Genomic DNA, 14,399 nt, shown 5'->3' with positions numbered 1-14,399 from the left:
TTCCTCCTTGATTGTTTCCCATTTTATAACTCCTCCTCATGATTCTTAAGTTTAATCTTGGCTTCTCCTTTTAATAAGCTTCCATGCAAATTGTTTCTTACACTTCTTTTACAGTCTTGCCCAGTTTTCCTCCCACACGTCCCAAATTTCTGGAATTAAATTTTCCTTTACACACCGGTCTCACTATTTCGGATTCTTAGTGAGCTCTTTCCCAATCATAAAAGTGTGGAATTTGGAGAAAACACTCAAGGCAGTCTGGTTTTCCGTCTGCTAGATGTACAGTACCAGCTTCTCCCACAAGATTTACAGTTCAACAAAACCCAAGCCGGATGCTAATTATTATATAGTCCAGTTGCAAGCCCACATACAAAGCAAGGAATCACCCCTATTAATACATAAAGACATTCACACATTAACAAACATACATACACCTATAAATTTCAACATATCATTTCCACACACCCACACAAAATCTTTAACATAAATTTCCAAACATTCACATCATGCAAGCATCGCTCCAGTTGACAACCTTCAGCAGCTGCAAAAATAAACCAAGCGCAATTGCAAGGGGGTCCACTTACCCCATAAACCAAGCGCAATTGCGAGGGGGTGCGCTTACCCTTCTCCTGCCTCTTATATACCAGTCATTGACAGGTCCGTCCTGGCTCCCGATACTGGGATGCAGCAGTCACCCCGGATTTGCTTGATCTACCCCCAAGATCGCTAGCGGCCGCTCTATCGGTCAGCAAATCCCCCCATACAGGGTACCCTCCTCCCATACAGGGACTACACTGCACGCCAGACGTCTCTGTGCGATTCACCAGCTGCCCCGGCCCGTACTTTTACAGGCTCCCCTTGTAAAACATACCGTTTGGTCTGCGGCTTCAGGAGGTTGTTGTCTGCTCCCGCGGTGAGCGGCTGGCAGCGGAGGCTCCTCCGAGGAAAGTGCTCGGGGCGCGCCTAGGGGCGTCCGCTCCACAGTCGGTCCCGCAGCCGGGCAGAGTCTCCTGCCTGGCTCACCAAACTGACGTGCAGAAAACAGACTCCACGATCACTGAGACTGTAAAGTAGGTATGTTCATTTAGCGCTGGGCGGCACAGGGGGTAGTCCCACCAAAGTCGTGCGCGCGCAACTCGGCAGTTTGCCTCAAGTTTATACAGTCAGGTATTACATATTCACAATACGCCTATACATATGCATGACCTATCCCCGCTTCGTATTAAAATTAGCTGCGAGAGATCATTTCCATAGTCTCCTCCCAGCTGCGCCTGTGCAGGGCCTCTTTATGGTGGTCGTCTGGTGGTCGCAGAGATGAAGATAGACGACTCCTCTTCGTCACCGCTAGTACCCTCTTTCCTTGCGCAGGCTCAGTGATTTCTTGGTATTCACCCAAGCCGCAAGACCAGTCTTAGCTGGCTCTTGGGGCCTGATCCTGCTTCTTATCAAGGACTGTCTTTACCTCATTGGCTGGTTCTTGGGACCAGCTCTTCTTATCAAGGACTGTCTCTACCTCAGCTAATTTCAACAATGTAAGCACTAAACATCATCTTTCACCCCCCTTTATTATGTCTACTGAGATTCTTTTGACTCCCCTTGTCTCGGTGTTCCTCCAGAGGCTGAGGTCCAGCAGCTTCCTCCCCCGTGCAGGTGCTGAAAGAGAAACATTCAGAACAGGGGAAACCACCTCAAAATCCCTGCTCTTGAGTACTTGTCCCCTGGCACGCACACAGCCTCAAAGGACACTTTCGGTGGCTGCGGAGCCCTTCCACTCCCCACAGCTGGTGCAGCAGCATCAAGGTACAAAAAGTCGTTCTGAGACATCTTTGGGAAGCCGTGTCATCTTAACGCGGAAGTGGAGCAGCTTCTAAAAATCTTGAGAACTGCAATGAGCCAAGTACCTGCTCCAGAAGCACAGACAACCTCCCAGAAGGGCCAGGGATGCTTTAGGCTTCGCAGCCCCAAAGACAGGGAGATCGCCTTCCCAGGAGTGCCTTTCGCTTGCCCCTTCTTCATCCCGATGCTGCTCCTCCTCTTGCTCACTCTTGCCTCGCTGCTCCGCAAGACACCTCTTCTTTCTCTGTCAGCTGCTGCCAAGGAAGGAGGACATGGTTAGGCCTGAAAAGCGCCAACTCCTCCGCCTGAAGGAAACAGGGATCCCTACGCCCCGCGAGGGAGCTCCCCAAGGCACCACCCGGCCACCACCCACGCGCCCACAGAGCCCCCCACCTCCGCAAAACCCTCCTACTTCAGCTCGTCTCACCAAAGCAACGCACAGCAGAGTTCCCACCGGTGCTGGAGCTGGGCTTGGAGGCAGGCACCCTGGGCAAATCCAGCTGGGCATGCAAGGCAGCAGCCAAAGAGGCTGCACCCCTGCTTACAGGGGGCTCGAGCCGCTGCCTGGACTGCAAAGTGCCTGGGACTCCAGGGCACTGGCCGGGCCCTCGCTTACAGGGCAGCCCTGGTCCCAAAAGCCCACGGAGGCTCCTTCTCTCCGATTCAGGGGCACCCTGACTTGCACCCCGCTAACCGGGCAGTCACCCCACACAGGCTGCCAGCTGAGCACTATCAAGAGTGCTGGGCACTTTCTGCCCTGAAGGCAAGTGAATCGGCAGCAGTGGCTGGTGACTGTTGCAAGGGCTTTTCCTGGGAGGTTTTGGGGGCTTGGGCAGAAGAACTTCCAGAGGTGGGTTCCTCATCACTTGGGACAAGCTGCCACTTGAATGTGGGGCAGCTGGTTGGAGGGTAACTGGTGTTTGGGGCCTGCAAGTGGTGCTTGCCACCCTAAATCTCCTGCCTTGCCCTGCCCTGCCCTGCTCTGCCGTGCCCTGGTCCCCTTGCTCTCTGCTCTCAGCCCCAGGAGCAGCTTGGGAGAAAAAGAACCATGGGGGAAGGCAGGAGGCTGGGGGCAAGGGGCCTGTTCTGGACATCGGGGACGTGCCTGCAAGCAGGGCCCAGGTCCTGCCCGGGCAGCCCTGGCACTGAGAAGCCCTTTTATTGCCCTGAGCTGGGCCGTTGCCCTGGAAGCAGGGCTAGGGCCTCTGCTCTTTAAATGTCCAGGCTGCTGGGCACCACACAGTGAGAAAAGTGGGTCTAAGGCAGCTGAGCCTGGGGGGGTAGGGGGGAGAAGGGAGGAAGGATGGCCAGGGACCGGGGAACACTGTGGGGAGGTCCCTCCGAGGGCCAGCGTCCCTCTCTCCTCCAGGCAGAGGAGCTGGTGCTTGACTGCACCCTCCTTCCTTGGCAGCAGCTCCCAGAGAAGAAAGAAAAAAAGAAGAGGCATCCATCGTGCGTGGAACCACGAGGCAAGAGCAAGCAAGAGGAGGAATGGCAGGCTGAAGAAAGGGAGAGAGAAAGGCACTCTGGGCAAAGGGACCTCCCTATCACCGGGGCTGTGGTCACACAAGAGCATTTTGGCGCTTTTGGGATGGTTTTTATGGGTCTGGGGGAGGTACTTGGCTCAGTGCTATTCCCTAGATTTTTAGAAACCATTCCAATTCTGTGGTAAGAAAACACAACTTCAAAATCTTTGCCTCTGAAAGGCTGGGGCCAGGGACACCCACCTGATTACAGGGGGTCCCTCCAAGCACCTCCCACCGAGCGCAGGGGGCACGCACAGCCCTACTTACAGGGCAGTCCTCCACGGCTCGGCACACACTCCCAACAAGCCCCACGGAGCCCGAGGCTCCGACCTGCGCCCCAGTTACGGGCTGGCCATCTTGGCTGCAGCACAACACCACGTCTTCAGGAGCCCAGGGAGCGACCTCGACCCCAACTAGCAGGGAGGTCGCCCCAGCCAAAAGCAGCGCCAAAGGCGGGACTGCGCCCTCCAGCACAGCGCTTCCTCAACCTGCACCCTCTAAAGGGCGAGGGAGAGCTCGCTCCTGGTACCTGGCTAGGGCAGCCTCCCCAACCCTGCTTACAGGGAGGGCGGGCTGCTCCTGGGGACAGAGGGCTCCACGGCTTGTGACACACGCCCCGAATACAGGGCTGTCACGCTGGCAGGTCACCAGCAGGACAGGCAGCCAGGCAGGCAGAGACCCAGGCCCAGCCTACAGGCAGGTCGCGCTGCCCGCGCTACGACGAGGCAGCTTCGCTCCATCCTTAGAAAGAAGGGGCAAGCCCGGACTCTCCCTCCACTCGCAGGCTCAGAGGGGACCCCCCGCTGCTGCACAGAGCCCTTCTTTCCCTCCTGGGAAGTTTAAACTAAGCTAAGCTAAACTAAGCTAAGCTAAGCTAAGCTAAGCTAGGCTGCAGCGATTTTAACGGGGGCCTAAAGGACAAGCTCACTCGCTCACTCACACCGACAAAGACAAGGACACACAAAGAGGAACTTCCCAGAAGAAAGAGCGAGCTCTGTGCAGTCAAGCTCTGGGGAGCCATCCCTACCCCCAAGCAGGAGAGGAGAGCCTCAGACCTGCCCCCTGGGCTGCATGGAGGCCAGAGGAGCCTCAGCATGCCAAGGGGATTCACGGGTGGCCGAAGGGCAAATGCCATGACACGCCCCAACTCCAGGGGGGTCACGCTGGCCACGCTGCCAGCAGGCAGAAAGCTGCCGGGGCCAGAGGAGGGGGGCGTGGGGAAAAAGCCCTTCCCTGCTTGCAGGGCGGGCTTGGGGTCCAGAGAGCTCCATTTCCCCCTCGGGTGTGGAGACGGTGGCTCTCACCCTCCTTACAGGGTTGCCACTCTCTCCGGGCAGCCTAACTATGGGGCAACGTGGCAAACGGCCAACGACCTGAGACCTGGTTACAGGGAGGTCGTCCAGTGCAAAGCCAACCAGGGCACCAAAGGCACTGGCAATGCTTTTGTGTGACCACAGCCCCGGTGACAGGGAGGTCCCTTTGCCCAGAGCACCTTTCTCTGTCCCCCTCTTCAGCCCACCCCTTCTCCTCTCGCTCGCTCTTGCCTCGCAGTTCCACACAATGCCTTGTCTTTCTTGTCCGAGAGCTGCTGCCAAGGAAGGAGAGCACAGTCAAGCACCAGCTCCTCCACCTGGAAGAGAGCGGGACACCAGCCCCCGGAGGGAGGTCCCCACAGCACTCCCCGACCCCCAGCCATCCTTCCCCCCTCCTACCCTCTACCCCCCCAGGCTCACCCACCCTTCTCACCGCCATGGTGACCAGTGGCCCGGAGGGAGGCAAAAGAGCAAGGCCCCAGCCCTGCTTCCAGGGCAGCGGCCCAGCTCAAGGAAATAAAAAGGCTTCCCAGTGCCAGGGCTGCCCAGGCAGGACCTGGGCCCCGCTTGCAGGCACATCCCCAATCCCCAGAGGGGGCCCCTTCCCCCCAGCCTCCCGCCTTCCCCCGTGGCTCTCTTTCTCCCAAGCTGCTCCCAGGGCTCAGAGCAGAGAGAAAGAGAGCTAGGGCAGGGCATGCCCAGCCCCACTCATCTCAGCCCCACGCCTCTGAAAGGCCAGGGCCAGGGACACCTGCCTGCTTACAGGGGGTCCCTCCCAGCACCTCCCGTTGAGCGCAGGTGATGTGCACAGCCCTGCTTACAGGGCAGTCCCCCTCGGCTTGGCATGCTCAAAAGCCCCGTGGGGCCTGAGGCTCTGACTTGCGCCAGAGTTATGGGCTGGCCATCCTGGCTGCAGCACACCACCACATCTTCAGGAGCTCTACTTCCCCCCCAGGTGCAGAGACGGTGGCTCTCACCCTTCTTACAGGGTTGCCACTCTCTCCAGGCAGCCTAACTACGGGGCAACATGGCAAAAGGCCAACAAAAGCAAAGACCCAAGCCCTGGTTACAGGGAGGTCATCCTCCAGCACAAAGCCAGCCAGGGCACCACAGATGCTGGCAACACCCTTGTGTGACCACAGCCCCGGTGACAGGGAGGTCCCTTTGCCCAGAGTGCCCTTCTCTTTCCTCCACTTCAGTCTCCCGGGCTTCTTCCGCTCTTCTTCTCACTCGCTCTTGCCTCGCAGTGACACACAATGGATGCCTCCTCTGTCTGCTCCACCACCACCTGCTGCATAGGCAGGAGGACGCCGTCAGCACCGAGGGGCGCCGGCCCCGCAGGAAGCTCTCCACAGCACCACCCGAAGCCCGCCCATCCTCCCACACCTATCCCCTATACCCTAAGCCCCCCTCCGCTACCCCCACCGGAAAAAGCCTCGCAGATCGGCTTTTCTCACCGAATTGGTGCTCCCGTGCTCCCTGCAGGGACGAGTGCCAAGTGCCCTCTGCTGCTCCGGGCTCCGCTCCTCTACCGCTCTCGGGACCTCCGCACCTCCTGCGGCGATGGCTGACTGCGTCTCCTCAGGACGGTGCTCCCGGACCCGCCGAAGGCGGTGGCCGACGCCCGCCTGCCCCGAGGCGATCGCAGACGCTCCCCACCAAGGCGGCGCCGACCCTCGCCCGCCCGCCCGCCCCGAGGCGATCGCAGACGCTCCCCACCAAGGCGGCGCCGACCCTCGCCCGCCCGCCCGCCCCGAGGCGATCGCAGACGCTCCCCACCAAGGCGGCGCCGACCCTCGCCCGCCCGCCCGCCCCGAGGCGATCGCAGACGCTCCCCACCAAGGCGGCGCCGACCCTCGCCCGCCCGCCCGCCCCGAGGCGATCGCAGACGCTCCTCACCAAGGCGGCGCCGACCCCCGCCAGCCCGCCCGCCCCGAGGCGATCGCAGACGCTCCCCACGAAGCCGATGGCCGACGCCCACCCCGAGGCGATCGCGGACCCTCCCCAGGCGGCGCCGACCCCCGCCCGCCCCTTCCCCAGGCGGGTCCCGCTCTCTTTCCCCTCAGGCGCCCGCTCTCCCCCTCACACAGGCGCGCGCCACCTGTTCCCTCCCGCCCCTTCCCCAGGCGGGTCCCGCTCCTTTTCCCCTCAGGCGCCCTCTCTCCCTCTCACACAGGCGCGCGATGCCTCTTTTCGCCCGCCCCTGCCCCCGCCCCCGCGAGGCGCCCGCGCGACGCCTGTTCCCGCTCCCGCGCCCCTGCCAACGCCCCCGCCCCGCGAAGCGCCCGCGCGACGCCGGTTCCCGCCCACCCCCGCGAAGCGCCCCCGCCCTCGCGAGAGGCCTGTTCCGCCCGCTCGCGCCCCTGCCGTGGCCCCCGCCCTCGCGAGGCTTCGACGGGCGCGGGACGCGTGCCCCCTCCCCGGGCGGAGCGCGGGCGCCTCGCGGGGGCGGGCGGGAACAGGCGTCTCGCGGGCGCTTCGCGGGGGCGGGGGCAGGGGCGGGCGGGAACAGGCGGCGCGCGCCTGTGTCGCCCGCGGTCGCGCGCCTGTGTGAGGGGGAGAGCGGGCGCCTGAGGGGAAAGGGAGCGGGACCCGCCTGGGGAAGGGGCGGGCGGGGGTCGGCGCCGCCTGGGGAGGGTCCGCGATCGCCTCGGGGTGGGCGTCGGCCATCGGCTTCGTGGAGAGCGTCTGCGATCGCCTCGGGGCGGGCGGGCTGGCGGGGGTCGGCGCCGCCTTGGTGAGGAGCGTCTGCGATCGCCTCGGGGCGGGCGGGCGGGCGAGGGTCGGCGCCGCCTTGGTGGGGAGCGTCTGCGATCGCCTCGGGGCGGGCGGGCGGGCGAGGGTCGGCGCCGCCTTGGTGGGGAGCGTCTGCGATCGCCTCGGGGCGGGCGGGCGGGCGAGGGTCGGCGCCGCCTTGGTGGGGAGCGTCTGCGATCGCCTCGGGGCAGGCGGGCGTCGGCCACCGCCTTCGGCGGGTCCGGGAGCACCGTCCTGAGGAGACGCAGTCAGCCATCGCCGCAGGAGGTGCGGAGGTCCCGAGAGCGGTAGAGGAGCGGAGCCCGGAGCAGCAGAGGGCACTTGGCACTCGTCCCTGCAGGGAGCACGGGAGCACCAATTCGGTGAGAAAAGCCGATCTGCGAGGCTTTTTCCGGTGGGGGTAGCGGAGGGGGGCTTAGGGTATAGGGGATAGGTGTGGGAGGATGGGCGGGCTTCGGGTGGTGCTGTGGAGAGCTTCCTGCGGGGCCGGCGCCCCTCGGTGCTGACGGCGTCCTCCTGCCTATGCAGCAGGTGGTGGTGGAGCAGACAGAGGAGGCATCCATTGTGTGTCACTGCGAGGCAAGAGCGAGTGAGAAGAGGAGCGGAAGAAGCCCGGGAGACTGAAGTGGAGGAAAGAGAAGGGCACTCTGGGCAAAGGGACCTCCCTGTCACCGGGGCTGTGGTCACACAAGGGTGTTGCCAGCATCTGTGGTGCCCTGGCTGGCTTTGTGCTGGAGGATGACCTCCCTGTAACCAGGGCTTGGGTCTTTGCTTTTGTTGGCCTTTTGCCATGTTGCCCCGTAGTTAGGCTGCCTGGAGAGAGTGGCAACCCTGTAAGAAGGGTGAGAGCCACCGTCTCTGCACCTGGGGGGGAAGTAGAGCTCCTGAAGATGTGGTGGTGTGCTGCAGCCAGGATGGCCAGCCCATAACTCTGGCGCAAGTCAGAGCCTCAGGCCCCACGGGGCTTTTGAGCATGCCAAGCCGAGGGGGACTGCCCTGTAAGCAGGGCTGTGCACATCACCTGCGCTCAACGGGAGGTGCTGGGAGGGACCCCCTGTAAGCAGGCAGGTGTCCCTGGCCCTGGCCTTTCAGAGGCGTGGGGCTGAGATGAGTGGGGCTGGGCATGCCCTGCCCTAGCTCTCTTTCTCTCTGCTCTGAGCCCTGGGAGCAGCTTGGGAGAAAGAGAGCCACGGGGGAAGGCGGGAGGCTGGGGGGAAGGGGCCCCCTCTGGGGATTGGGGATGTGCCTGCAAGCGGGGCCCAGGTCCTGCCTGGGCAGCCCTGGCACTGGGAAGCCTTTTTATTTCCTTGAGCTGGGCCGCTGCCCTGGAAGCAGGGCTGGGGCCTTGCTCTTTTGCCTCCCTCCGGGCCACTGGTCACCATGGCGGTGAGAAGGGTGGGTGAGCCTGGGGGGGTAGAGGGTAGGAGGGGGGAAGGATGGCTGGGGGTCGGGGAGTGCTGTGGGGACCTCCCTCCGGGGGCTGGTGTCCCGCTCTCTTCCAGGTGGAGGAGCTGGTGCTTGACTGTGCTCTCCTTCCTTGGCAGCAGCTCTCGGACAAGAAAGACAAGGCATTGTGTGGAACTGCGAGGCAAGAGCGAGCGAGAGGAGAAGGGGTGGGCTGAAGAGGGGGACAGAGAAAGGTGCTCTGGGCAAAGGGACCTCCCTGTCACCGGGGCTGTGGTCACACAAAAGCATTGCCAGTGCCTTTGGTGCCCTGGTTGGCTTTGCACTGGACGACCTCCCTGTAACCAGGTCTCAGGTCGTTGGCCGTTTGCCACGTTGCCCCATAGTTAGGCTGCCCGGAGAGAGTGGCAACCCTGTAAGGAGGGTGAGAGCCACCGTCTCCACACCCGAGGGGGAAATGGAGCTCTCTGGACCCCAAGCCCGCCCTGCAAGCAGGGAAGGGCTTTTTCCCCACGCCCCCCTCCTCTGGCCCCGGCAGCTTTCTGCCTGCTGGCAGCGTGGCCAGCGTGACCCCCCTGGAGTTGGGGCGTGTCATGGCATTTGCCCTTCGGCCACCCGTGAATCCCCTTGGCATGCTGAGGCTCCTCTGGCCTCCATGCAGCCCAGGGGGCAGGTCTGAGGCTCTCCTCTCCTGCTTGGGGGTAGGGATGGCTCCCCAGAGCTTGACTGCACAGAGCTCGCTCTTTCTTCTGGGAAGTTCCTCTTTGTGTGTCCTTGTCTTTGTCGGTGTGAGTGAGCGAGTGAGCTTGTCCTTTAGGCCCCCGTTAAAATCGCTGCAGCCTAGCTTAGCTTAGCTTAGCTTAGCTTAGTTTAGCTTAGCTTAGTTTAAACTTCCCAGGAGGGAAAGAAGGGCTCTGTGCAGCAGCGGGGGGTCCCCTCTGAGCCTGCGAGTGGAGGGAGAGTCCGGGCTTGCCCCTTCTTTCTAAGGATGGAGCGAAGCTGCCTCGTCGTAGCGCGGGCAGCGCGACCTGCCTGTAGGCTGGGCCTGGGTCTCTGCCTGCCTGGCTGCCTGTCCTGCTGGTGACCTGCCAGCGTGACAGCCCTGTATTCGGGGCGTGTGTCACAAGCCGTGGAGCCCTCTGTCCCCAGGAGCAGCCCGCCCTCCCTGTAAGCAGGGTTGGGGAGGCTGCCCTAGCCAGGTACCAGGAGCGAGCTCTCCCTCGCCCTTTAGAGGGTGCAGGTTGAGGAAGCGCTGTGCTGGAGGGCGCAGTCCCGCCTTTGGCGCTGCTTTTGGCTGGGGCGACCTCCCTGCTAGTTGGGGTCGAGGTCGCTCCCTGGGCTCCTGAAGACGTGGTGTTGTGCTGCAGCCAAGATGGCCAGCCCGTAACTGGGGCGCAGGTCGGAGCCTCGGGCTCCGTGGGGCTTGTTGGGAGTGTGTGCCGAGCCGTGGAGGACTGCCCTGTAAGTAGGGCTGTGCGTGCCCCCTGCGCTCGGTGGGAGGTGCTTGGAGGGACCCCCTGTAATCAGGTGGGTGTCCCTGGCCCCAGCCTTTCAGAGGCAAAGATTTTGAAGTTGTGTTTTCTTACCACAGAATTGGAATGGTTTCTAAAAATCTAGGGAATAGCACTGAGCCAAGTACCTCCCCCAGACCCATAAAAACCATCCCAAAAGCGCCAAAATGCTCTTGTGTGACCACAGCCCCGGTGATAGGGAGGTCCCTTTGCCCAGAGTGCCTTTCTCTCTCCCTTTCTTCAGCCTGCCATTCCTCCTCTTGCTTGCTCTTGCCTCGTGGTTCCACGCACGATGGATGCCTCTTCTTTTTTTCTTTCTTCTCTGGGAGCTGCTGCCAAGGAAGGAGGGTGCAGTCAAGCACCAGCTCCTCTGCCTGGAGGAGAGAGGGACGCTGGCCCTCGGAGGGACCTCCCCACAGTGTTCCCCGGTCCCTGGCCATCCTTCCTCCCTTCTCCCCCCTACCCCCCCAGGCTCAGCTGCCTTAGACCCACTTTTCTCACTGTGTGGTGCCCAGCAGCCTGGACATTTAAAGAGCAGAGGCCCTAGCCCTGCTTCCAGGGCAACGGCCCAGCTCAGGGCAATAAAAGGGCTTCTCAGTGCCAGGGCTGCCCGGGCAGGACCTGGGCCCTGCTTGCAGGCACGTCCCCGATGTCCAGAACAGGCCCCTTGCCCCCAGCCTCCTGCCTTCCCCCATGGTTCTTTTTCTCCCAAGCTGCTCCTGGGGCTGAGAGCAGAGAGCAAGGGGACCAGGGCACGGCAGAGCAGGGCAGGGCAGGGCAAGGCAGGAGATTTAGGGTGGCAAGCACCACTTGCAGGCCCCAAACACCAGTTACCCTCCAACCAGCTGCCCCACATTCAAGTGGCAGCTTGTCCCAAGTGATGAGGAACCCACCTCTGGAAGTTCTTCTGCCCAAGCCCCCAAAACCTCCCAGGAAAAGCCCTTGCAACAGTCACCAGCCACTGCTGCCGATTCACTTGCCTTCAGGGCAGAAAGTGCCCAGCACTCTTGATAGTGCTCAGCTGGCAGCCTGTGTGGGGTGACTGCCCGGTTAGCGGGGTGCAAGTCAGGGTGCCCCTGAATCGGAGAGAAGGAGCCTCCGTGGGCTTTTGGGACCAGGGCTGCCCTGTAAGCGAGGGCCCGGCCAGTGCCCTGGAGTCCCAGGCACTTTGCAGTCCAGGCAGCGGCTCGAGCCCCCTGTAAGCAGGGGTGCAGCCTCTTTGGCTGCTGCCTTGCATGCCCAGCTGGATTTGCCCAGGGTGCCTGCCTCCAAGCCCAGCTCCAGCACCGGTGGGAACTCTGCTGTGCGTTGCTTTGGTGAGACGAGCTGAAGTAGGAGGGTTTTGCGGAGGTGGGGGGCTCTGTGGGCGCGTGGGTGGTGGCCGGGTGGTGCCTTGGGGAGCTCCCTCGCGGGGCGTAGGGATCCCTGTTTCCTTCAGGCGGAGGAGTTGGCGCTTTTCAGGCCTAACCATGTCCTCCTTCCTTGGCAGCAGCTGACAGAGAAAGAAGAGGTGTCTTGCGGAGCAGCGAGGCAAGAGTGAGCAAGAGGAGGAGCAGCATCGGGATGAAGAAGGGGCAAGCGAAAGGCACTCCTGGGAAGGCGATCTCCCTGTCTTTGGGGCTGCGAAGCCTAAAGCATCCCTGGCCCTTCTGGGAGGTTGTCTGTGCTTCTGGAGCAGGTACTTGGCTCATTGCAGTTCTCAAGATTTTTAGAAGCTGCTCCACTTCCGCGTTAAGATGACACGGCTTCCCAAAGATGTCTCAGAACGACTTTTTGTACCTTGATGCTGCTGCACCAGCTGTGGGGAGTGGAAGGGCTCCGCAGCCACCGAAAGTGTCCTTTGAGGCTGTGTGCGTGCCAGGGGACAAGTACTCAAGAGCAGGGATTTTGAGGTGGTTTCCCCTGTTCTGAATGTTTCTCTTTCAGCACCTGCACGGGGGAGGAAGCTGCTGGACCTCAGCCTCTGGAGGAACACCGAGACAAGGGGAGTCAAAAGAATCTCAGTAGACATAATAAAGGGGGGTGAAAGATGATGTTTAGTGCTTACATTGTTGAAATTAGCTGAGGTAGAGACAGTCCTTGATAAGAAGAGCTGGTCCCAAGAACCAGCCAATGAGGTAAAGACAGTCCTTGATAAGAAGCAGGATCAGGCCCCAAGAGCCAGCTAAGACTGGTCTTGCGGCTTGGGTGAATACCAAGAAATCACTGAGCCTGCGCAAGGAAAGAGGGTACTAGCGGTGACGAAGAGGAGTCGTCTATCTTCATCTCTGCGACCACCAGACGACCACCATAAAGAGGCCCTGCACAGGCGCAGCTGGGAGGAGACTATGGAAATGATCTCTCGCAGCTAATTTTAATACGAAGCGGGGATAGGTCATGCATATGTATAGGCGTATTGTGAATATGTAATACCTGACTGTATAAACTTGAGGCAAACTGCCGAGTTGCGCGCGCACGACTTTGGTGGGACTACCCCCTGTGCCGCCCAGCGCTAAATGAACATACCTACTTTACAGTCTCAGTGATCGTGGAGTCTGTTTTCTGCACGTCAGTTTGGTGAGCCAGGCAGGAGACTCTGCCCGGCTGCGGGACCGACTGTGGAGCGGACGCCCCTAGGCGCGCCCCGAGCACTTTCCTCGGAGGAGCCTCCGCTGCCAGCCGCTCACCGCGGGAGCAGACAACAACCTCCTGAAGCCGCAGACCAAACGGTATGTTTTACAAGGGGAGCCTGTAAAAGTACGGGCCGGGGCAGCTGGTGAATCGCACAGAGACGTCTGGCGTGCAGTGTAGTCCCTGTATGGGAGGAGGGTACCCTGTATGGGGGGATTTGCTGACCGATAGAGCGGCCGCTAGCGATCTTGGGGGTAGATCAAGCAAATCCGGGGTGACTGCTGCATCCCAGTATCGGGAGCCAGGACGGACCTGTCAATGACTGGTATATAAGAGGCAGGAGAAGGGTAAGCGCACCCCCTCGCAATTGCGCTTGGTTTATGGGGTAAGTGGACCCCCTTGCAATTGCGCTTGGTTTATTTTTGCAGCTGCTGAAGGTTGTCAACTGGAGCGATGCTTGCATGATGTGAATGTTTGGAAATTTATGTTAAAGATTTTGTGTGGGTGTGTGGAAATGATATGTTGAAATTTATAGGTGTATGTATGTTTGTTAATGTGTGAATGTCTTTATGTATTAATAGGGGTGATTCCTTGCTTTGTATGTGGGCTTGCAACTGGACTATATAATAATTAGCATCCGGCTTGGGTTTTGTTGAACTGTAAATCTTGTGGGAGAAGCTGGTACTGTACATCTAGCAGACGGAAAACCAGACTGCCTTGAGTGTTTTCTCCAAATTCCACACTTTTATGATTGGGAAAGAGCTCACTAAGAATCCGAAATAGTGAGACCGGTGTGTAAAGGAAAATTTAATTCCAGAAATTTGGGACGTGTGGGAGGAAAACTGGGCAAGACTGTAAAAGAAGTGTAAGAAACAATTTGCATGGAAGCTTATTAAAAGGAGAAGCCAAGATTAAACTTAAGAATCATGAGGAGGAGTTATAAAATGGGAAACAATCAAGGAGGAATATTGAGGAAAAGTCCTCTGGGTTGTGTAATTGCCCACTGGAAAGATACTGTTGGGACCGGAGCTACAGAAAGTAAAAAGAATCTTATTAAATACTGCAATCAATGGTGGCTGTTGTATAAGTTAGAAAGTAATGCTAAGTGGCCACTTAATGGGTCACTAGATTATAATACTCTATTACAGCTAATGCTGTTTTTAAGAAGAGAAGGAAAATGGGATGAGGTTTTGTATGCAGACATGTTTTTCACCCTCCGAAATCATCCGGAGTGGCAAAGGGACTGTGGAATGGTACCCCCACAGGACCCCATGGTGCTTGCACTTGAGCGAGAGAACAACAAGGAGCTTAGAGGTAAACTGAGGCGGTGTTGTTCGGCATGTAGTATTGGACAAAGATGTACAAAGACAAATGAAATTCATCAGGTACCAGAACAAGATCTAACTGATTTGTTTAAGCCTCCCCCTTGACCGCAGGAAGAGGAT

General features: G+C 59.9%; 2 long non-coding RNA genes across 4 annotated transcripts; one reads left to right on the top strand and one right to left on the bottom strand.

The window, feature by feature from the left end:
- Positions 1 to 1,543: 1,543 nt before the first annotated feature.
- Positions 1,544 to 6,762, bottom strand: LOC126038212 (uncharacterized). Of its 3 annotated transcripts, XR_007505955.1 has the most exons (4): positions 6,654 to 6,762; positions 6,130 to 6,300; positions 1,899 to 2,084; positions 1,544 to 1,650 (listed from the first exon to the last, which is right to left on the bottom strand). It is a non-coding gene; the product is annotated as an uncharacterized LOC126038212 (long non-coding RNA). The 3 variants fall into 3 exon arrangements; XR_007505953.1 differs by lacking the exons at positions 6,130 to 6,300; positions 6,654 to 6,762 and adding an exon at positions 2,261 to 2,812 and having other exon boundaries at positions 1,899 to 2,087; XR_007505954.1 differs by lacking the exons at positions 6,130 to 6,300; positions 6,654 to 6,762 and adding an exon at positions 2,261 to 2,812.
- An 847-nt stretch (positions 6,763 to 7,609) lies between these two features.
- On the top strand, positions 7,610 to 12,377 carry LOC126038211 (uncharacterized). Its single transcript, XR_007505952.1, has 4 exons — positions 7,610 to 7,791; positions 7,958 to 8,122; positions 11,837 to 12,022; positions 12,271 to 12,377. It is a non-coding gene; the product is annotated as an uncharacterized LOC126038211 (long non-coding RNA).
- The last annotated feature ends 2,022 nt before the right edge of the window (positions 12,378 to 14,399 follow it).

Source organism: Accipiter gentilis, chromosome 5, assembly GCF_929443795.1.
Source record: "Accipiter gentilis chromosome 5, bAccGen1.1, whole genome shotgun sequence".
Taxonomy (NCBI): domain Eukaryota; kingdom Metazoa; phylum Chordata; class Aves; order Accipitriformes; family Accipitridae; genus Astur; species Astur gentilis.
This window is presented reverse-complemented; position numbering and strand designations above follow the sequence as displayed.